This window comes from Heptranchias perlo, chromosome 20 (assembly GCF_035084215.1).
Source record: "Heptranchias perlo isolate sHepPer1 chromosome 20, sHepPer1.hap1, whole genome shotgun sequence".
In the NCBI taxonomy this organism is placed as follows: domain Eukaryota; kingdom Metazoa; phylum Chordata; class Chondrichthyes; order Hexanchiformes; family Hexanchidae; genus Heptranchias; species Heptranchias perlo.
The window spans coordinates 28,949,551-28,974,012 of record NC_090344.1 but is presented as its reverse complement, the minus strand read 5'-3'; the positions used below and the strand labels follow the sequence as shown (position 1 = coordinate 28,974,012).

The following is a 24,462-nucleotide window of genomic DNA, read 5'->3' as shown; positions in this document are numbered from 1 at the left end:
GCTCCGAATTTATCAGCTGGGTTGCACCATTACATTTCCTACCGTCTCGGTCTTTTATTTCTTCAACGTTCCCTGCTGGTGTTGCAGGTGAGATCAGCCTTTACCGTTCCAGGATGCCTGAGAAGTCCATCAGGGGACAACACACAGAGACAAGAGACAGGGAGAGATAGAGAGATACATGTAAATGAAGGAGAGTATAAATGGGTGGTTCTGCAAAGTAGCAGAATTTTAGTTGGAGATTGGGCAAGATTCTTTCTTGTGTCTTTGAATTTTGCAAGAGTACATTGGGCACCCAATTAAAAGCGCCGGCCACGCTCGAGTATCTCTCATGCTCTGAGAGAGATAAATGAAATGAGTTAGATCCAGTTCATTCATTTGAGCATTGGACGGATCTTTAAACAATACTTCAGCGAGCAAAAATCAAACGTGCGAAGGCTGTTCATTGTTAGTAAAATAATATTGATCGGAATTTAATTTGTTACATTAAAGTGCTCTTTGTTTGTTAATTTTGATCTACATCCTCGACAGTATATACAGAAACAAGTAACAATGTTTAAGGGATGTGGTTTATTCAATATTCGTTGTAAAACCCTGTCAGCTGGTGTAAAAATAAACACAAACTACCCAACACGCGGGTAAGCCCATAAAGCCAAGATTGACACATGGCCGGTTAGCTCAGTTGGTTAGAGCGTGGTGCTAATAACGCCAAGGCCGAACCCACGACCTTGGCGTTATTAGCACCACGCTCTAACCAACCAAAAGTTACCAGAATATTGCAAAAGGTACCGATTGCAATATTCTGGTAACTTTTAAAAGTTTGGCAGACTTTCGAAACAAGCGAATCCACACAAAATGTAATGAGGTCAATTTTTTGGAGTAACATCCATTGATATGTTTTCTGATCTATCTTTTTGAGGTCCAAAGTGGACGGCCTCAAACTTGCTTACGTTGAAATCCATTTGCCGCAGTTTTGCCCATTCACTTAATCCAGTAATATCTCTCTGTAATCTCATTCTTCCATCCACACTGCTTATAATTCTGTCTATCTTTGTGTCATCGGCAAACTTGGATATGTGGTTCTCGATCCCGTCATCTAATATCAATGAGACCGCCGAAATTGGGGTAAATTCACATTCAGCTTCAATCTCCACATCATCTTGAGACATTTTATTTACTCCGTGTGTGTTGCGCCTTGGAAACTTCTGCACTTTGTCCTCTGGAGCTCAAATATAATTCAATTCGAACAACTGCAAAGATGTCAGAATCCAATTGGTGACTTTTCACGAAAAAGCAGTGAGATAACAGGGCTCGTCCGGGATTTGAACCCGGGACCTCTCGCATATTCCATTAGAAAAACGCCCAAAACGAGAATCATACCCCGAGACCAACGAGCCGCTTGCGAAAAAGCCCTGCAGCCAGTCTAAAATTTCACCATAGTCTTCAGCCGATCGGCTATCCTTTCCAACCGCTTCTGTCCACCCAATCTCGTTTTCTATTCCTATATACAGCAATATCAAGTTGTACACTACCTATTTCCAGTCACCAATATTAGCCTCTCTTCACTAAATTCGTTTACAATGTACGACTTGTTTTTTCAAATAATACTTTTCAGAATTAGTTAATCTGAAGCGACATTGGCATCTGTCTCGGCATCGTCAGAGTATACAAGCTACCATAAGTATATTTTACTCACATTACTGTTTTCTTTCACTGTGAGGGCGAAGAGACAAAAATGTGGAGACATTAGCTACGAATTTATCAGCTGGGTTGCACCTTTACTTTTCCGACCGTCTCAATCTTTTTTTCCTTTACCTTTCCCTGCTGGTGTTGCAGGTTCGATCAGCCTTTACCGTTCCAGGAAGCCTGAGAAGTCCATCAGGGGACAACATCGAGACAAGAGACAAGGAGAGATAGTGAGATTCATCGAAATGAAGTCGCTTATAAATGGGTGGTTCTGCAAAGTAGCAGAATTTTAGTTGCAGATTGGGCAAGATTCTTTCTTGTGTATTTGAATTTTGCAAGAGTACATTGGGCACCCAATTAAAAGCGCCGGCCACGCTCGAGTATCTCTCATGCACTGAGAGAGATAAATGAAGTGAGTTAGATCCAGTTCATTCATTTGAGCATTGAACGGATCTTTAAACAATAATTCAGCGAGCAGAAATCAAACCTGCGAAGGAAAACTCCATTTGATCTTGAATTTAACGCTTCAACCACTCGGCGATCGCAGCGGCACATGGCAGTACTTACATGGCTGTAGATGCCACTTTAAACTGCCAGTTGCTTCAAACGATGCCCGATAGACCGGCGTTGTCTTGTAGCTTTCCAAGGAGCTTCATTTGACTCGGTGGGTCAAGTTTGGGAAATTGAATGATTTTCAGCGGCAGCTTGTGGTAGTATATTACCTCATTTTCATTACCGGTAATGAACCACTGCAGCCACTGCAGAATTCGGTGCCACCCACAGCCGATCGGCCATCCTTTCAGACCTCTTCTATCCATCCAATCACGTTTTCTATTCCGATGTAGAGAAATGTCGAGTTGCACACTAACTATTTCCTCCGTTCTCTTTCGCAAACATATCACTGAACAAAGCTTCACAAGTCACTCAGGAAAAATAATTCAGTTCAAAATCATTAGCTTCCGAAGGACCTGCGAGGACAGACTGACCAAACCTGCGTTCAGTCGTGAAGCTTGTGGGTGTGTTGTGATCCGAAGGGACAGAGACAGGCCTGCGACACAGAGCGATGGCAGGAACTCAGAAATGTGGCCATAAATGGGCAGACAGTCAGTCACAGTCATTGATTCTGACACACGGCCCGGTAGTTGTTCAGGAAGTCGGGGAGCGAGGCCTGCAGCCAGCAAACAAAAAGCCTGGCCTGAGAATAAGGCAGAGACCCAATCAGACGGATAAACAGACAGACAGATAGACAGACAGACATCTGACTCAACGTCAAATCGCAGCGTGATCGAATCACGTTGCGGTGATATCATTTTCACAGCTTCTCAGGGTCCTGCCCACAGGTTTCAGAGCGGGGCAGTGTTTTATGGATGGGCTGTTCATTGTTGGTAAAATAATATTGATCGGAATTTAATTTGTTACATTAAAGTGCTCTTTGTTTGTTAATTTTGATCTACATCCTCGACAGTATATACAGAAACAAGTAACAATGTTTAAGTGATGTGGTTTATTCAATATTCGTTGTAAAACCCTGTCAGCTGGTGTAAAAATAAACACAAACTACCCAACACGCGGGTAAGCCCATAAAGCGAAGATGTACACATGGCCGGTTAGCTCACTTGGTTATAGCGTGGTGCTAATAACGCCAAGGTCGCGGGTTCGATTCCCGTACGGGCCATATGGTTTCTATTGCAATATTTTGTTAACTTTTAAAAGTTTGGCAGACTTTCGAAACAAGCGAATCCACACAAAATGTCATGAGGTCAATTTTTTGGAGTAACATCCATTAATATGTTTTTTGATCTATCTTTTTGAGGTCCAAAGTGGACGGCCTCAAACTTGCTTACGTTGAAATCCATTTACCGCAGTTTTGCCCATTCACTTAATCTAGTAATATCTCTCTGTAATCTCATTCTTCCATCCACACTGCTTATAATTCTGTCTATCTTTGTGTCATCGGCAAACTTGGATATGTGGTTCTCGATCCCGTCATCTAATATCAATGAGACCGCCTGAATTGGGGTAAATTCACATTCAGCTTCAATCTCCACATCATCTTGAGACATTTTATTTACTCCGTGTGTGTTGCGCCTTGGAAACTTCTGCACTTTGTCCTCTGGAGCTCAAATATAATTCAATTCGAACAACTGCAAAGATGTCAGAATCCAATTGGTGACTTTTCACGAAAAAGCAGTGAGATAACAGGGCTCGTCCAGGATTTGAACCCAGGACCTCTCGCATATTTCATTAGAAAAACGCCGAAAGCGAAAATCATACCCCGACGCCCAAAGCGAGAATCATACCCCAAGATCAACGAGCCGCTTGCTCGAAAGGCCTGCAGCCGGTCTAACATTTCAACATAGTCTTCCGCCGATCGGCTATCCTTTCCAACCGCTTCTGTCCACCCAATCTCGTTTTCTATTCCTATATGCAGCAATATCAAGTTGTACACTTCCTATTTCCATTCACCAATATTAGCCTCTCTTTACTAAATTCGTTTACAATGTACGACTTGTTTTTTCAAACAATACTTTTCAGAATTAGTTAATCTGAAGCTACATTGGCATCTGTCTCGGCATCGTCAGAGGATACAAGCTGCCATGAGTATATTTTACTCACATTGCTGTTTTCTTTCACTGTGAGGGCGAAGAGACAAAAATGTGGAGACATTAGCTACGAATTTATCTGCTGGGTTGCACCTTTCCTTTTCCGACCGTCTCAGTCTTTATTTTCTTTCCCTTTCCCTGCTGGTGTTGCAGGTTCGATCAGCCTTCACCGTTCCAGGAAGCCTGAGAATTCCATCAGGGGACAACATAGAGACAAGAGACAGGGAGAGATAGAGAGATTCATGTAAATAAAGTCGAGTATAAATGGGTGGTTCTGCAAAGTAGCAGAATTTTAGTTGCAGATTGGGCAAGATTCTTTCTTGTGTATTTGAATTTTGCAAGATTACATTGGGCACCCAATTAAAAGCGCCGGCCACGCTCGAGTATCTCTCATGCTCTGAGAGAGATAAATGAAGTGAGTTAGATCCAGTTCATTCATTTGAGCATTGAACGGATCTTTAAACAATAATTCAGCGAGCAGAAATCAAACCTGCGAAGGAAAACTCCATTTGATCTTGAATGTAACGCTTCAACCACTCGGCGATCGCAGCGGCACATGGCAGTACTTGCATGGCTGTAGATGCCACTTTACACTGCCAGTTGCTTCAAACGATGCCCGATAGACCGGCGTTGTCTTATCGCTTTCCCACGAGTTTCATTTGATTCGGTGGGTCAAGTTTGGGAAATTGAATGATTTTCAGCGGCAGCTTGTGGTTGTATATTACCTCATTTTCATTACCGGTAATGAACCACTGCAGCCACTGCAGAATTCGGTGCCACCCACAGCCGATCGGCCATCCTTTCAGACCTCTTCTATCCATCCAATCACATTTTCTATTCCGATGTAGAGAAATGGCGAGTTGCACACTAACTGTTTCCTCCGTTCTCTTTCGTAAACATATCACTGAACAAAACTTCACAAGACACTCAGGAAAAATAATTCAGTTCAAAATCATTAGCTTCCGAAGGACCTGCGAGGACAGACTGACCAAACCTGCGTTCAGTCGTGAAGCTTGTGGGTGTGTTGTCATCCTAAGGGACAGAGACAGGCCTGCGACACAGAGCGAAGGCAGGAACTCAGAAATGTGGCCATAAGTGGGCAGACAGTCAGTCACAGTCATTGATTCTGACAGTCAGTCAGTCGGGGAGCGAGGCCTGCAGCCAGCAAACAAAAAGCCTGGCCTGAGAATAAGGCAGAGACCCAATCAGACGGATAAACAGACAGACAGATAGACAGACAGATATCTGACTCAACGTCAAAACGCATCATGATCGAATCACGTTGCGGTGATATCATTTTCACAGTAGCTCAGGGTCCTGCCCACAGGTTTTATAGCGGGGCAGTGTTTTATGGATGGGCTGTTCATTGTTAGTAAAATAATATTGATCGGAATTTAATTTGTTACATTAATGTGCTCTTTGTTTGTTAATTTTGATCTGCATCCTCGACAATGTATACAGAAACAAGTAACAATGTTTAAGGGATGTGGTTTCTTCAACATTCGTTCAAAAACCCTGTCAGCCGGTTTAAAAATAAACACAAACTACCCAACACGTGGGTAAGCCCATAAAGCTAAGCTGTATAAATGGCCGGTTAGCTCAGTTGGCTACAGCATGGTACTCATAACTCATGGTCGCGGGTTCGATCCCCGTACGGGCCATGAGATTTTGGTAACTTTTAAAAGTTTGGCAGACTTTTGAAACAAGCGAATTCGCAGAAAATGTCATGAGGTTAATTTTTTGGAGTAACATCCATTAATATGTTTTCTTATCTATCTTTTTGAGGTCCAAAGTGGACGGCCTCACACTTGCTTACGTTAAAATCCATTGGCCGCAGTTTTGCCCATTCACTTAATCTCGTAATATCTCTGTAATCTCATTTTTCCATCTGCACTGCTTATAATTCTGTCTATCTTTGTGTCATCTCTCTCGATGTTGGCGGAATCCATAATGAGGGGTTTTAATCTTGAAATTGGAGACAGACCAATCAGGCAAGAAATCAGGAATTACTTTAGCAAACAAAATACGGCCGAAAGCTGGAACTCTCTCGGCCAAAAGGATGTGGATTGTGGCTCAATTCAAATTTTCAAGACTGATATTGATAGATCATTTCTCGGTTTGGGTTCCAAGGGATTTGTGTCCAAGGCGGGGAAGGAGAGTTGAGTTGCAGATCACGTCATGATCGAATTGAATGGCACAGCAGGAAGAGGGGCTGAATGGCCCTCTCCTGTTCCGATGTTCCTTTTCAGCTCAGCGTGGTGCTGAATGATGTGCAAAAGGCATCAGACTGACTCCAGAATGAAAATCAGGTGCACAGAAGGAGAAACCCTGAGATTGCAGAACGAACTGAACCCCTGCAGCAAAGCCAACAGCTGTCTCTCTACAATAATAGAATGGGAAGAATTTTAGTAACCAGCCCGGCTAGCTCAGTCGGTAGAGTATGAGACTCTTAATCTCAGGGTCGTGGGTTCGAGACCCACGTTGGGCGATTTGTGTTCTATTTTTCACAATGGGTAATAAAATTTTCAAATTGCAACCTCTTTTCTCGAGTTCATGAAATCCAGTTAAAAAACAGACACAACACTGAGCTGTGTGAAATGAAACCTTGAGCGTTGCCAAATATCCAGTCCCTCCCGATTCTACCTTCTCATTCCCTCCAGATGGGACACGGCAGATTATCGGTTCAATCGGCTTCATTTATTGCTGTGATCAAAAATGTTGAATGTTCGAAATTGTAATATTTAGAAGATGACATCTCTGGATCCATTCGCCTCTCTGATACATCCTGAGCCCCCCTTACCCTCTTTGATTCTCGCTGAGCTCCTTAACTTCTCTGATACACTCTGTCTCTGACCTCAGAGAGTCCATGATCATCTTTGAACCTTGTCAGCGTTCTTTACCTTCTCTCATACCCACTGAGTGCCCCTTGCACAGATCTGCCCTGAGCCCCCTTACACTCTCTCAGACTCGGCAGTCCTTCCCCTCTCTCAGTTCTTAATGTACTCTCCGATGCCCTCTGACAGTCCCTTCCCTTCTCTGAGCCCCCTGACACTTTCTGATGACATCTGACTATCCCTTCCCCGCTCTGAGATCCCCTTACACTCTCTGATACCCTCTGACAGTCCCTCCCCCTCTCTGAGATCCCATTGCCCCGATGGATCGCCAATGAGAAGCCATGAGGCTCCCTGATACATTCTCAGAAACCATTACCCTCCCTGATATCCAAGTGCGATGTAATTTTACAGGTGGATCGACCGGTCTGTGTTAAGGATGAGATCCAGAATTTGTTCGGTCGCTGCTACTTCGGAGACTCGGAATCTGAGAGCTCTATCGGCGATCGGTACCGATCTGCTACTATAAACTGGGTGTGGGTGTATGAGCGCGCTGTTGCTTTACAAACCGAATGAGTTTATATATGAGAGCGATGTTTATATGTGAACTGTGGGTTTAAAAATATGAGTGCGATGTTTATATATGAACTGTGGGTGAGTATATATGAATGCGATGTTTATATGTGAACTGTGAGTGAGCATAAATGAGCCACAGCAATGTGGTTGATTCTTAATTGCCCTCTGAAAAGGCCGAGCAAGCCACTCAGTTGTAAAATCTCGCTAATAAAAGTCATAATAAGAATAAAACCGGACGGACCACCCGGCATCGGACCACTCGGCACCGGACACGACAAAGGCAAACCAAGCCCAGTCGACCCTGCAAAGTCCTCCTCACTAACATCTGGGGACTTGTGCCAAAATTGGGAGAGCTGACCCACTGACTAGTCAAGCAACAGCCTGACATAGCCATACTTACAGAATCATACCTTTCAGCCAACGTCCCAGATTCTTCCATCACCATCCCTGTGCATGTCCTGTCCCACCGGCAGGACAGACCGAACAGAGGTGGCGGTGCAGTGATATACAGTCAGGAGGGAGTGGCCCTGGGAGTCCTCAACATTGACTCTGGACCCCATGAAATCTCATGGCATCAGGTCAAACAAGTGCAAGAAAAGCTCCTGCAGATTACCACCAACCGCCCTCCCTCAGCTGATGTATCAATCCTCCTCCATGTTGAACACCACTTGGGGGAAGCACTGAGGGTAGCAAGGGCACAGGATGTACTCGAGATGGAGGACTTCAATGTCCATCACCAAGAGTGGCTCGGTCGTATCACTGCTGACTGAGCTGGCCGAGGCCCGAAGGACATAGCTGCCAGACTGGAACTGCGGCAGATGGTGAGAGAACCAACACGAGGGAAAAAGTTACTTGACCTCGTCGTCACCAATCTACCTGTCGCAAATGCATCTGTCCATGACAGTGTTGGTAGGAGTGACCACCGCACCGTCCTCGTGGAGACGAAGTCCAGTCTTCGCACTGAGGACACAATCCAACGTGTTGTGTGGCACTATCAGCGTGCTAAATGGGATAGATTCAGAACAGGTCAAGCAGCTCAAAACTGGGCATCCATGAGGTGTTGCGGGCCATCAGCAGCAGCAGAATTGTATTCCAGCATAATCTGTAATATCTTGGCCCGGCATATTCCTCACTCTACCATTAAAAAACAAGCCAGGGGATCAACCCTGGTTCAATGTGGAGTGCAGAAGAGCATGCCAGGAACAGCATCAGGCGTATCTAAAAATTAGGTGCCAACCTGGTGAAGCTACAATTCAGGACTACATGAAAGTTAAACAGCGGAAGCAACATGCCATCGACAGAGCTAAGCGAATCCACAACCAACGGATCAGATCAAAGCTCTGCAGTCCTGCCACATCCAGTCGTGAATGGTGGTGGACAATTAAACAACTAACGGGAGGAGGAGGCTGTGTAAACATCCCCATCCTCAATGAGGGCAGAATCCAGCACGTGAGTGCAAAAGACAAGGCTGAAGCGTTTGCAACCATCTTCAGGAAGAAGTGCCAAGTGGATGATCCATCTCAGCTTCCTCCCGATATCTCCACCATCACAGAAGCCAGTCTTCAGCCAATTCGAATCACTCCACTTGATATCAAGAAACGGCTGAGTGCACTGGATACAGCAAAGGCTATGGGCACCGACAACATCCCGGCTGTAGTGCTGAAGACTTGTGCTCCAGAACGAGCTGCGCCTCTCGCCAAACTGTTCCAGCACAGCTACAACACTGGCATCTACCCGACAACGAGGAAAATTGCCCAGGTATGTCCTGTCCACAAAAAGCAGGACAAATCCAATCCGGCCAATTACCGTCCCATCAGTCTACTCTCAATCATCAACAAAGTGATGGAACGTGTCGTCGACATTGCTATCAAGCGTCAATTACTCACCAATAACCTGCTCACCAATGCTCTGTTTGGTTTCCGCCAGGGCTACTCGGCTCCAGACCTCATTACAGCCTTGGTCCAAACATGGAAAAAAGAGCTGAATTCCAGAGGTGAGGTGAGAGTGAATGCCCCTGACAACAAGGCAGCATTTGAGCGAGTGTGGCACCAAGGAGCTCCAGTAAAATTGAAGTCAATGGGAATCAGGGGGAAAACTCTCCAGTGGCTGGAGTCATACTTAGCAAAAAGGAAGATAATAATGGTTGTTGGAGGCCAAACATCTCAGCCCCAGGACATTGCTGCAGGAGTTCCTCAGGGCAGTGTCCTAGGCCCAACCATCTTCAGCTGCTTCATCAATGACCTTCCCTCCATCAGAAGGTCAGAAATGGGGATGTTCACTGATGATTGCAAAGTGTTCAGTTCCATTCGCAACCCCTCAAATAACGAAGCAGTCTGAGCCGGCATGTAGCAAGACATGGACAACATCCAGGCTTGGACTCATAAGTGGCAAGTAACATTGGCGCCAGACAAGGGCCAGGCAATGACCATCTCCTATAAGAGACAGTCTAACCACCTCCCCTTGACATTCAAAGGCATTACCATCGCCGAATCCCCCACCATCAACATCCTGGGTCTCACCATTGACCAGAAACTTAACTGGACCAGCCATATCAATACTGTGGCTGCAAGAGCAGGTCAGATATTCTGCGGCGAGTTACTCACATCCTGACCCCCCAAAGCCTTTCTACCATCCACAAGTTACAAGTCAGGAGTGTGATGGAATACTCTCCACTCGCCTGGATGAGTGCAGCTCCAACAACACATAAGAAGCTCGACACCATCCAGGACAAAGCAGCCCGCTTGATTGGCACCCCATCCACCACCGTAAACATTCACTCCCTTCACCACCGGCGCACCGTGGCTGCAGTGTTTACCATCCACAGGATGCAGTGCAGCAACTCGCCAAGGCTTCTTCGACAGCACCTCCCAAACCCGCGACCTCTACCACCTAGAAGGACAAGGGCAGCAGGCACATGGGAACAACACCACCTGCACGTTCCCCGCCAAGTCACACACCATCCCGACTTGGAAATATATCGCCGTTCCTTCATCGTCGCTGGGTCAAAATCCTGGAACTCCCTTCCTAACCGCACTGTGGGAGAAGCTTCACCGCAGGAACTGCAGCAGTTCTGGAAGGGCAATTAGGGATGGGCAATAAATGCTGGCCTCGCCAGCGACGCCCACATCGCATGCACGAATAAAAAAAATGCGATTTTTATATATAAGCTGTGGGTGACTATCAATGAATGCGATATTTATATATGAGCTGTGGGTGAGTGTATATGAATGCAATGTTTATATATGAACTGTGGGTGTTTATATATGCGTGCGATGTTTATATATGAAATGTGGGTATGTTTCTATGAGTGCGATGTTGATATATGGACTGTGGATTTGTATATGTGGGTGCGATGTTTATATATGAACTGTCGGTGTATATATAGGTGTGCGATGTTTAAATATGAACTGTGTGTGAGTGTGTATGAGTGAGATGTTTATATCCGAACAGTGGATGTGTATATATGAGTGCAGTATTGACATATGAACTGTGGGTGTGCATTTGTGAGTGCGATGTTTATCTATGAACTGTGGGTGTGTATATATGAGTGAGATGTTTATATATGAACTGTGGGTGTGTATATATGAGTGTGATGTTTATATATGAACTGTGAGTGTGCATATATAAGTTCGATGTTTATATATGGACTGTTGTTGTGTGCATGAGTGCGGTGTTTTTATCTTGAACAGTGGATGTGTATATATGAGTGCGGTGTTTATCGATGGACTGTGGTTGGGTATTTCTGAGTGTGATGTTTATATATGAAGTGCAGTAATGAACAGCAAGGCGTCGCTGGGGTGATATTTTCTTGCAAGACAATGGCGAAAAATTGCATTTGCTTTGGTGTCCCAACAGCTCAGTCGCGGTTGCATTAGACTGAAAACTTAAAGGTCTTTGGTGTAACCCAGTGTTTGGCAGTTTTTGGTTATTTAGTTTCTTCTTCTTTGGGTCGATTCTCGCATTTACTGGCAGTGAAATTTTATCCCCGCCACTGAAGGATTGGGGATGGAACAGAGAGACATCAACGATGGGAAATATTTATATCGTCTGTATTTGGTTTTTATTTCTCTGTTACCTTCTGCCTTTTCCTCTTGGTTTTTCCTCTCTCGGTGCCGGGTGACCATTTGATTTGATGCATTTGTTCTAAACTGATCCCTTTTCCACATCTCGGGGCGGTCAGACCCGCTCTGTCTTTCTGTTGTTGCTGATGATCATTAATGGGAACAGGCCGCGAGTTGAATGTTTCTCTGCAAACCGGAGAAAGAAAAAGAAAAAGAAAGACGTGTTTCTCCGGCCCAGGGGTAAAGTTACAATGGATGTTATTCAATAAAATTGTCCCGTGAATTTGTCTGTGGATCTGATTGTAAAGCTTGGATTTTAAAATTACGAAAACCCAAAACAAAGGCCCTTATCAACCCATACAGGAATCAAACCCGCGATCACGACATTGTGGCATGTTTTACTCCAGCAAGCTGTGCAACCAGTCTCCTAAAATGCAGTCTGAAAAGCGTTTCACATACAAAACAAATCATTATTAAACTTGTGACTGTCACTCGGTAACCACGTTAGCGTCTCTTTCAGTCTGCAACAGAATGTTATAGGTTGGTTAATGGTGTTTACAGAAATATTCCTCTTTTCGTCGAGTTTATTTGGTTTCATGTAATTAATTATAGAGGTGTGAACGCCGAATCATAACCACGAGCCCACCAGGCACCTGTACGGACAGTTCACCCAATCCGGTTACTTTGATCATCTGCCCTACTCTGCTAGAAAAACAATAGGATGAACAGCCCTTGTCTGTGAAAAGGTGTCCTCTCCCCTTGATCAAACTAATGTCTGCAATTGATGAACTGGAGTGAATTGCGCTCGAAGCAGATCTGGAAAATGCGCAATGCAGCCGCACAGGAATTCCAAATCCACTCTACGTGGAGGAAAAGGAGTGACAGAAACAGAAGGAGATGCCACGTGAAAGATTTGGACCCGGACCTGCTGCATGAGACTTTAAATGTTGTCAGCCTTCAACTGTAGCTCACAGTGTGAGAACATCCATTGTTATCATTTGCCTTTAAGGTATCTTCTTGTACTGCATCTCTTCAATATCCCCGGGTTGTTACAGCACTGTTTTCTTCAAATTAAATCCCATTGTGAAAACATACACGATTTCAAACCAAAGCAATGGTGTGTGAGATTGGAAGGAGAGTGTGAGTGGGGATCATGGGCCCGTGCGTGCGTGCATTTTGGAAATGGAAACAGAGACATCCGCTGCTTGTGGGAGTATTTCACCTCACTTTTCCATTTCACGCTCAGGCCTACCCACACTCGGTACTGACATGGCCTGAACAAGTCTTTCGTGTCCTCACAGAAAATGCCACTCTGTTCGAGCAGTTTGTCCGGACTGGGCTGCAATGAGGTAGGATACTGGGAGTATTCAATTAATGAAATCAGTACTTCAAACAGAAAACATTCTTCACTAACTCATCCTGATACATTAGGGTCTCTATACTTGAATTATTGTTCCATTCATTGGAACTTGGGAACATGAGTAGGCCATTCAGCCCCTCGAGCGTCCAGGTTAATACATCCTTCCTGAGGTGGGTGCCCGGAACTGAATGCAATCCTCCAGATGGGGTCTCGCCAGAGCTCTGTGCAGCTGTAACATAACATCCACCCCTTGTTTTCCAGCCCTCTTGAGATAAACGGGGAGAGTGAGAGCTCAAGAGAGAAAGCGAGAGTGAGCAAATGGGAGAGAGAGAGAGGATTATGTATTGCACAAACCGTCCCTGTGTCGATTTCTCAGGAGCGCTATGAATCCCCACTGAGCGTTTGAACCACTGACGGCACCGCAGCAAAAGTTCCAAAGCAGCATATGGGTAACGTGAAATAACCTAATCGATAGCCGATTTGTGGTGCCATGGATAGCACGTGGGACTTCTTCTAATCACTGCAAAAGTTGTGTGTCCAAATCTCACCATCGTTGAATTTCAGTTCAGGGTTCGGTGATTTCGGCGCTGGGAAGTGAAATTTTGCAGCAAAACCGCAACAGGATCATTAATGCCCGTCAAGGAAGGGAAATAACCCCCTCCACTTCCTCTGATACAAGTGGCTCCAGTCCCACCCGAATTTATAATGCTTAATCCTCTCTGAGCTGGATTGGCGAAACACTCTCAAGATGGAGGCACATCATCTGCTCACCGCAAAAGTCAATCTGCTGGACTTCCGGCTCTGTCAGACTGAATGTTCCTTCAGACAGGTTTCTAACTGGACACATTCATCCTGCTGCTTTTCGAGCATTGGTGCTTGAGGGGTAGAATTCTTGCTTGCAGTAATTCTATTCCTGTGAAAGTAGCTCCTGAAGATCGCAAGATGGAAAGTATCGTGACTGAGCGGTCGAACGCGCAGGGTTAAAGCTCAGGCTAAATTCCATAATTTGTAGTGATCAAAATCATAGTTTGCGGCTCCAACACCGCAGCCTCCCTCCTGTAAACTGATAACACGAAATATCTCATCTGATATTACAACAAGAGGAACCACGTGGCGATACAAATAATTGATGCATTTTGGAACACTCAATTATACGTTCAGCTCCGTTCGAAATGTTCACAAGGAAAAGGATTCGTTGATCTCGGTGAGACTCAACCAACAACCTCGCCATTTCCCGACCTTGTACGTTCATATAAGGACCGCGCACTGACTGATTGCGCTGCTAGAGCCCGGTCACTTTGATCACCTCTCCTACTCTGCTGCAAAGAATCTTAAGGTGAGAAACGTGTCCTGTCCCCGTGATGAAAATAATATCTGCACGTTCACTTTCAGCTTCTTTCACATCCTCTGCTCCATCGCACTGCAATCGGGTTTTCTGTGAACAGGTCAAAATAAACACTGGCAGAAATTCTAACAGCAGTGGGATTCAAACCCACGCCTCTATAGAAATTAAATTTAACACCTTCGACCGCGAGGCCGCGCTACCATAATGTCACAGTAATGTTTAAAGAGCTGTTTAATGCTCAAATAAATGAATTGAAGCTAATTGACCGCATTTAGCCGGTGCTGGGGTTGTTCTCCTTCGAGCAGAGAACGTTAAGAGGAGATTTGATCGAAGTGTTCAAAATCATGAAGGGTTGAGATAAATAAATAAAGAGAAACTGTTCCCATTGGCGGAAGGGTCGAGAACCAGAGGACACAGATTTAAGGTGATTGGCAAAAGAACCAAAGGCGATATGAGGAAACAGTTCTTTACCCAGCGAGTAGTTATAATCTGGAATGCGCTGATTGAAAGGTGGCTTTCAAAAAGCAATTCGATAAATACTTGAAGGGAAATAAATTCGGGGCTAACGGGAAGGAGCGGGGGAATGGGACTATCTTGACTGCTTTAACAACGAGCCGGCACGAGCTCGATGGGCCGAATGGCCTCCCTCTCTGCTGTAACCATTTTATGATTCTATGATTCTATTTATTCTCTTTATTTTCTTTGCATGCATTTCTCTATCTCTCCCTGTCTCTGTCTCTTGTGTTGTCCTCTAATGGACTTCTCAGGCTTCCGTGAACGGCGACGGCTGATCGATCCTGCAACACCAGCAGAGAAGGTTAAAGAAAGGTTGAGACGGTAGTAAAAGTAAAGGTGCAACCCAGCTGCTGCAGTCAATGTCGAAACATTAAGATCTCTTCGCTCTCACAGTAAAACAAAGCACCAATTTGATTAAAGTATACTTATGGGAGAGTGTATGTTATCACCATGCCGAGACAGACGGCAAAACATATCATAGAATCATTAAAATTTACGTTAGCGGAGGCCATTCGGCCCATCATGTTTGTACCGGCCGGAAAAGAGATATCCAGCATCACCCGACTTACCAGCGTTTAGTCCGTAGTCTTGTCGGTTACGGCTCTTCAAGTGCATATCGATGTGCTTTTTAAACCCGATGAGGGTTTCTGCTTCTCTCACCCTCTCAGGCAGTGAGTTCCAGACCCCCACCACCCGCTGGGTGGAGCAAAATTCCCCTCTGCTCCACTCTAATCCTTCTACCAATTACCTTAAATCTATGACCCTTTTTATTGAACTCTCTGCTACGTGAATCATGTCCTTCCTATCCACTCTATCGAGGCCCGTGATAATGTTATACACCTCAATTAAATCTCGCCTCAGCCTCGTCGGTTCCAGAGAAAACAACCTCAGCCTATCCAATCTATCCTCATAGCCAAAATTCTCCACTCTTCGCAACATCGTCGTAAATCTCTGTACCATTTCGAGTGTAGTCCCATCTTTCCTGTAATGTGGTGATCAAAACTGTACGCAATACTCCAGCTGTAGCCGAACTAGTGTTTTATTCAGTTCCAGAATAACCTCCCTGCTCTTACATTCTATGCCTCGGCTAATAAAGCAAAGTATCCTTTATACCTTTTTAACCACCTTAACCACCTCTCCTCTTCCCTTCAGGGATCTGTGGACATGCACTCCAAGGTCTCTCTTTTTAACGACACCTCTCAGTATCCTCCAAAGCAATGTCGTTTCCGAGCAACTAATTCTGAAACATCTTGCTTGATAATATAAGTCGTAGAGACGAAACCAATTTAGTAAAGGGAAACTAATATTGGTGACTGGAAATAGTCAGTGTACAACTTGATATTGCTGTGTACCGGAATAGAAAACGAGATTGGATGGACAGAAGAGGTCTGAAAGGGTAGCCGATCGGCTATGGGAGACAGCGAAACTTTAAACTAGCTGCATGACGTAAGTAACAGCGTCTGGTTGGTCTAGATGTATGATTCTTGTTTCGGTGGCTTTGGTTGATTAATATCTGAGAGTCCCGGTGTAAAATCCCCAATAAGCTCTTGCTGTTCAGCTACGTTGAGTGTAAAATTCACCAATTGTCTTCTGACATCTTTTCAGTGTTCCTGTTGGTAGGATTAAAGTGCATGTTTGAGCTCCAGAGGACAGAGTGCTGAAGTTTCCAAAGTGCAACACATGTGAAGTAAATAAAATGTCTCAAGATGATGCAGAGATTGATGCTGAATGTGAATCTCCCCCTATTCAGGTGGTCTCATTGATATTGGATGACGGGACAGGGAACGACATATGGAAGTTTGCCGATGACACCAAAATGGGCAGCGTTATAAGCAGTGCAGATTATATAGGAAGAGGAACACAGGAACAGGAGTAGACCATTCAGCCCCTCGTGCCTGCTCCGCCATTTGATAAGATCATGGCTGATCTGTGATCTAACTCCATATACCTGCCTTTGGCCCATATCCCTTAATACCTTTGGTTGCCAAAAAACTATCTATCTCAGATTTAAATTTATAAATTGAGCTAGTATCAATTGCCATTTGCGGAAGAGAGTTCCAAACTTCTACAACCTTTTGTGTGTCGAAATGTTTTCTAATCTCGCTCCTGAAAGGTCTGGCTCTAATTTTTAGACAGTGCCCCCTACTTCCAAAACCCCCAACCAGCGGAAATAGTTTCTCTCTATCCACCCTATCTGTTCCCCTTAATATCTTATAAACTTCGATCAGATCACCCCTTAACCTTCGAAACTCTGGAGAATGCAACCCCAATTTGTGTAATCTCTCTTCGTAACTTCACCCTTGAAGTCCAGGTATCATTCTGGTAAATTCCAGAGAGACATTAATATAATGATTGAATGGGCAAAACTGTGGCAAATGGATTTCAATTTAGGCAAGTGTGAGGTCATCCACTTTGGACCTCAAAAGGATAGATCAGAATACTTTATAAAAGGTGAAACATTCGAAACTGTGGAGTTCCAAAGGAACTTCGGTGTCCATGTACATAGATCAATAACATGTCATGGACAGGAACAGAATATAATCAAAAAGGCTAATGGAATGGTGGCCTATATGTTTGGAGGATGAGAATAGACATTATGCTACAGCTACACAAAGCTCTGGTTGGACCACACCTGGAGTACTGTGTTCAGTTTTGGGCACCACACCTTAGGAAGGATATATTGGCCTTGGAGGGAGTGCAGTGTGATTTACTAGAAAGATAACTGGACTCTAAGCGATAAATTACGAGGAGAGATTACACAAACTATAGTTGTATTCCCTTCAATTTAGTAGATTAAGAGTTGATGTGATCGAAATGTTCAAGATATTAAGAGGAACTGATGTGGTAGATGGATAGAAACTATTTCCGCTCGTTCGGGTGTCTAGGACTTGGGGACATAGGCGAAACATGAGAGTCAGACTTTCAGGAGTGAAGTTAGGAAACACTTCTGCAAGCAAAGTGTTGGAGAAGTTTGGAACTCTCTTCCATAAACAGCAGTTGATGCGAGCTCAATTGTTAATTTCAAACCCGTGATTTATCGATTTTTGTTCACCAAAGATATTCAGAGAGATGGGACGAAGGCGGATACAGGGATTTCGGTCACAACTCAGCCATGATCGTATTGAGTTGCGGAACAGGCTCGACAGACCAAATACCACAATCCTGTTCCGAAGTTCCTCATTGGTGCAGAATGCAAAACGATCTTGCATTGGCCGGGAATCGAACCCGGGTCTCCCGCGTGGCAAGCGAGAATTCTCCCCCTGAACCACCAATGCTGGCTTTTGGAGCAGTTACATGCTCCTATATGGAATGCTGTCTAAACGAACATGCCGTTCACAGCTGCGATGGCCGAGTGGTTCAAGCGTTGGTCTCAAAACCCCATTTGGGTTTTCCTGCCGAGGTTTGAATTCTGCTCGCAACCCCCAACTGTTTAAAGATCTCTTCAATGCTCAAATAGATTAATTGAAGTTAATTGACCGCATTTACCTCTCTCCCAGCATCAGAGATACTTTTAATTGAGCGTCCAATCTTCTCTTGCAAGATTTCAAGACCCGAGAAGGAATCTCTCCCAATCTGTAACTTAAATTCTGGTCGTTTGCAAAACCTGACATTTATACTCTTTATTTTCTTTGCATGCATCTCTCTATCTTTCCCTGTCTCTGTCTCTTCTCTCTCTGTTGTGCCCGACGGGCTTCTCAGGCTTCCTTGAACGGCGAAGGCTGATCTCACCTGCAACACAAGCAGAGAAAGGTAAAAAAATGGCACTGAGACGGTTGGAAAAGTAAAGGTGCAACCCAGCTGCTGCAGCTAATGTCTACACACTTATGTCTCTTCACTCTCACAGTGAAACAAAGCATCAATTTGATTAAAGTATACTTCTGGTCGAGTGTATATTATCGCGATGCCGAGACAGACGGCAATTATATCATAGAATCCGAGAAAGTTAGGCCAAAGAAGGAAGCCATTCTGCACATCGTGCCTGTGCCGGCCGAAAAATCGGTACCGAGCCTCATCTCACTTTCCAGCGTTTGGTCCCTAATCTTGTCGGTTACGGATCTTCACGTGCATATTGAAGTTTTTATTTTTCAATGCGATGAGGGTTTCCGCCTCTCCCACCCTTTCTGGCAGTGATTTTCCGACCCCCACACCCACCACCCTCTGGATGGAAAAAAAATTCACTCCCCTCTAATCATTCTACCGATTACCTAAGATTGATGTATCCTGATTATTAACCTCCCTACGAAGGGAAATAGGTCCTTAATATACACTCGATCAAGGCCCGTCATAATGTTAAACACCTCAATTAAATCTCCCAACAGCCTCCTCAGTTCCAAAGCAAACAACCCCAGCTTATCCAATCTAATCTCATAGCTAAAATTCTCCAGTTCTGGCAACATTGTCTTAAATCTCCTCTGTACCATCTCTCGTGCAATCACATCTTTCCTGTAATGTGGTGACCACAACTGTACGCAGTATTCTTGCTGTGGGCTAACTATTGTTTTATAAATTTCTAACAGAACCTCCCCTGCTCTTATATTCTATGCCTCGGCTAATAAAGGAGAATATTCTTTATGGCTTCTCAACCACCTTATCTAGCTGTTCTGCTACCTTCTGGGATCTGTGGACATACACTCCAAGGTTTTGCTGTTTATCTGCACCTCTCAGTCTCCTCCCAAGCAATGTAGTTTCAGAGCAACTCATTCTGAAACGTCTTACTTCATAATTCAAGTCGTACAGTCGAAACCAATTTGTTAAACGGAGACTAATATTGGTGACTGGAAATAGTTAATGTACAACTTGATATTGCTGTGCACCGGAACAGAAAACGAGATTGGATGGACAGAAGAGGTCTGAAAGGATGGCCGATCGGCTGTGGGAGGCAGCGCACCTTTCAACTGACTCCACGGCTTCAGCATCAGCGGTTTGTTGGTCGAGGGGTGTGATTTTCGCTTGGAGGGTTGTGTTATGTGATACGCGCGCGATCTCAGTTTCAAATCCCGCATGATCCCTCTTCTTTCTTTGCTTTTAGTGAAAAGTCACCAATGTGCTTCCGATATCTTTTCAATGTTGCTGTTGGTGGAATTGAATTATATCCAGAGAATGTTTGAGCTCCAGAGGACAGAGTGCGGAAATTTCCAAGGCACAACACAGGTGAAAAAATAAATGTCTCAATATGATGAGGAGATTGAAGCTGAATATGAATTTACCCCAGTGCAGTCGGTCTCATTGATATAAGATGACGGGATAGAGAGCGACATGTGCAGATGACGCCAAGATGGGCAGCACTGTAAGCAAAGTAGATGGAAGCAGAACATTACAGAGAGTATTTAATATCATAAATGAATGGGCAAAACTGTGGCAAATGGATTTCAATTTAGGTAAGTATGAGGTCATCCAACTTGGACCGATAGAGCATTGATCAGAATACGTTCTAACTGGTGAAATGCTCGAAACCGTGGAGTTCCAAAGGGACTTAGCGGTCCATATACATAGATCATTAAAATGTCATGGACAGGTACAGAAAATAATCAAAAAGGCTAATGGAAAACTAGCTTTTATATCTAAAGGACCAGAATACAAGGTGATAGACATTATGCTACAGCTATACAAAGCTCTGGTTAGACCACACCTGGAGTACTGTGTTCAATTCTGGGCACCGCACCTAAGGAAGGATATTTTGGCCGTGGAGGTAGTGCAGTGTAATTTTGCTAGATTGATACCTGGAATCCAAGGGTTAAATTACGAGGGGAGATTACACAAACTAGGGTTGTATTCCCTGGAATTTAGTAGAATAAGGGCTGATTTGATTGAAGTTTTCAAGATATTACGGGGAACTGTTGGTGTTGATGGAGAGAAACTCTTCCCGCTCGTTCGGATGTCTTGGACTCGGGAACCTGGCCTAAAAATTGGAGTCAGGAATTTCAGGATTGAAATTAGTTTACACTTCGACAAGCAAAGGGGGGTAGAAGTTTGGATCTCACTTCTGCAAGCGACAGTGTCAGCTTAATTGTTGATTTTAAACCTGAGACTGATAGATTTGCGGAACCGGCTCGAGTGGCGAAACTCATCTTCCTAATTGGTGCAAAACATGAAACGTTCATGCATTGTCCGCGAATCGAATCCGTGTCAGAGGCCAGAATTCTATCCCAGAGCCACCAATACTCGTACGTACACGCACTGCATATGTACATTTATGTTACTCTCATAGTGATTGAAAGCAGCAATTTGAGTAAACTATACTTATGGTAGAATGTAAACTATGACGATGTCGAGACAGACGATTATGTTGTTTCAGAGCAATTCATTTTGCATAGTGTTACTTGATAATGCAAGTCTTACATTCAAAGCAAATTTGATAATGAGCGAGAAATATTGTTGATATGAAATGATCAGTGTGGAACCTGATATCGCTCTACATCGTGCATCGTAGAAGAAAGCGGGATTGTATGGACAGAACCTTCTGAAAGGATGGCGGAACGGCTGCATGGCAGCGAAATTTTACAGCGGCTGCACGGCTCTGTTGCTTGTTGGTCTTTGGGTCTGAATGTCGCTCAGGAAGTTCGAATCGTTCAAAATTCCGAATGAGCCCTGTTATGTCCCCATTTTTAGTCAAAAATCACCAATTGGCTTCTTACATCTTTTCAGCGGTGTGGAAGGCAGTTTTGACTTATCTCCAGCAGAGCATGTTTGAGCACCAGAGGAAAGAAAGCAAAGGGTTTGTCCATGCAACACAAGTAGACGAAATGAAGATCATCTTTCAAGAAGTTGTAGATTGAAGCCGGCACATGAATTTATCCCAATTCAGACAATCTCATGGGTACAGAACAAAAAAGGTAAAGGATGCTGCATTGGCCTGTAACCAAACCTCTGGTTTCCCACCAGCAGGCGAGGGTTCCACCACTGAACCACCAATGGACACACGGCTGCAGGCAGCACGTGTAGCTTTAGATACATGTCTAGAACATGCAATCTGGCAGAGTTCCTGTGATTACCCTACGCAATCGACTCTACAGCCGCGCGATGCCTTTGTGTTAACTTATAGATTAAGCATGGTCGTGAAATTCACTGGGGGTTCGAAACCAGCTTACACGACGATTGTGAAACAGTCAAATAAATAAGAGCTGTAATTACCAGGCAGTGTTTACTTCTCTCAGAGGTTAAGGGATAATCCAGCCCAATGTTCACCTTTAAGATTTCACGACTTGAGACAGAATTTCAAAAAAACTGTACCTTAAATTCTGCTCAATCACAGAATTTGGAGATTTATACTATTTTTTTTCTTTGCATGCATCTCCCTATCGCTGTCTACGTTTCTTCTCTCTCTTATCAGGCTTCCTTGAACGGCCAGGTCTGGAAACCCGGGATGGAAAAGACTGTCGGATCTTCAGTCCAATTGTTGGATTTCGACGGGATGAGCTTTGCTATTTTCCGTCTCCGTTTTCGGAAAATATAAACCCAGATGGGATTTCACCTCCTCAGTCCCGTCACCTCCGGGTAATGGGAATGAACCCAATCTATCGCTCGGTCGGAACATCCGTATTCTTATTGCTTAAGTATAAAATTACGGGGTTACAGCTATATTCAGGACGCATTTTAGAAATTAACACGTAACAGACTTATGCGAAAACTAGAAGCACGTGGAATTAAAGGACCAGTGGTAACGTGGGCACCTAATTGGCTCAGGAATGGGAGGCAGAGAGTAGTGGTGAACGGATACCCTTATACATTAGGGTCTCTATACTTGAATTATGTTTTCATTTATTGGAGCATAGGAACAGGAATCGGCCATTCAGCCCCTCGAGCCTCCAGGTTAACACATCCTTCCTGAGGTGGAGTGCCCAGAACTGAATGATGTCCTCCAGATGAGGTCTCACCAGAGCTCTGTGCAGCTGTAACACAGCTTCCACCCCTTTGTATTCCAGCCTTCTTGAAATAAACGGGGAGAGTAAGAGCTCAAGAATGAAAGCGAGAGAGAGCAAGACGAATAGAGAGAGACAGACAGACAGACAGATCACTCGGCATTGGAGAAACCGTCGCTGTGTAGATTTCTCAGGAGCTGCTGTGAATCCCCACTGAGCTTTCGAACCACTTGCTCCACCGCAGCAAAAAGTCATAAGCAGCAAATGGGTAATGTGAAATCACATAATCGATAGCCGATTTGTGGCGCAATGGGTCGCACGTTGGACTTCAAATCACCAGCTCCAAAGTTGTGGATTCCAATTTGACTACCGTTGAAGTTGAGGGCTCAATTTTGGTGGTGGGAATTAGAACTTTGCAGCAAAACCACAACAGGATCACGAATGTGCATCAAAGAAGGGAAACAACCTGAAAATCGCAAGAATTCAAGTATCGTGACTGAGCGGTCTAACACGTTGGTTTAAAGATCCAGCTAAATCCCATAATTTGAAGATGGATCAAAATCACGGTTTGTGGCTCCAATTCCGCAGCCTCCTTCCTGTAAACTAATAAAACCAAACATCTCATCTGTTTTTACAACAGCGTAGGCCGGAGGAACCACATGGCTGAACAAATAACTAGATGCATTTTGTAACACACCAATTGCACATTCTACTCCGTTCGAAATGTTCACAAAGAAAAGGATTGGTTGATCTCGATGAGAGTCAACTAACAACCTCGGCATTTCCCGACCCTGGACTGTCATATAAGGACCGCGCACTGACTGATCGCGCCGCAAGAGCCCGGTCACTCTGATCACCTGTCCCACTCTGCTGGAAGGAATATTAAGGAGAGAGGCCCTCTCCTGTGGGAACGTGTCCTGTCCCCGTGATGAAAATAATATCTGCACTTTTACTTTCAGCTTCTTTCACATCCTCTGCTCCATCGCACTACATTCGTTTTTTCTGTGAACAGGTCAAAATAAACATTGGCAGAAATTCTAAGAGCATTGGGATTCAAACCCACGCCTCCATAGAAATTAAATGTAACACCTTAGACCGCGTGGCCGCGCTACCATAATGTCACAGTAATGTTTAAAGAGCTGTTTAATGCACAAATATATGAATTGAAGCTAATTGACCGCATTTACCCCGTGCTGGGGCTGTTCTCCTTCGAGCAGAGAACGTTAAGAGGAGATTTGATAGAAGTGTTCAAAATCATGAAGGGTTTAGCTAAAGTAAATAAAGAGAAACTGTTCCCATTGGCTGAAGGATCGAGAACCAGAGGACACAGATTTAAGGTGATTGGCAAAAGAACCAAAGGCGACATAAGGAAACACTTTTTTTACCCAGTGAGTATTTATAATCTGGAATGCGCTGCCTGAAAGGTTGGTGGAAGCAGATTCAATCGTGACTTTCAAAAAGGAATTGGATAAATACTTGAAGGGAAATAAATGCAGGGCTACCGGGAAGTGGCGGGGGGAATGGGACTAACTGGATCGGTCTTACAATGAGCCAGCGCGGGCTCGATGGACCGAATAGCCTCCTATGCTGTAACCATTTTATGATTGTATGATTCTATTGATAACCCT

At 44.4% G+C, this 24,462-nt stretch overlaps 3 non-coding genes across 3 annotated transcripts; 2 read left to right on the top strand and 1 right to left on the bottom strand.

The window, feature by feature from the left end:
* The first annotated feature begins 3,284 nt into the window (after positions 1–3,284).
* On the top strand, positions 3,285–3,358 carry trnai-aau (transfer RNA isoleucine (anticodon AAU)). Its single transcript has one exon. It is a non-coding gene; the product is annotated as a tRNA-Ile (tRNA).
* Positions 3,359–6,701: 3,343 nt separating this feature from the next.
* trnak-cuu (transfer RNA lysine (anticodon CUU)) lies at positions 6,702–6,774 on the top strand. Its single transcript has one exon. It is a non-coding gene; the product is annotated as a tRNA-Lys (tRNA).
* Positions 6,775–18,179: 11,405 nt separating this feature from the next.
* Positions 18,180–18,250, bottom strand: trnag-gcc (transfer RNA glycine (anticodon GCC)). Its single transcript has one exon. It is a non-coding gene; the product is annotated as a tRNA-Gly (tRNA).
* Positions 18,251–24,462: the final 6,212 nt, after the last annotated feature.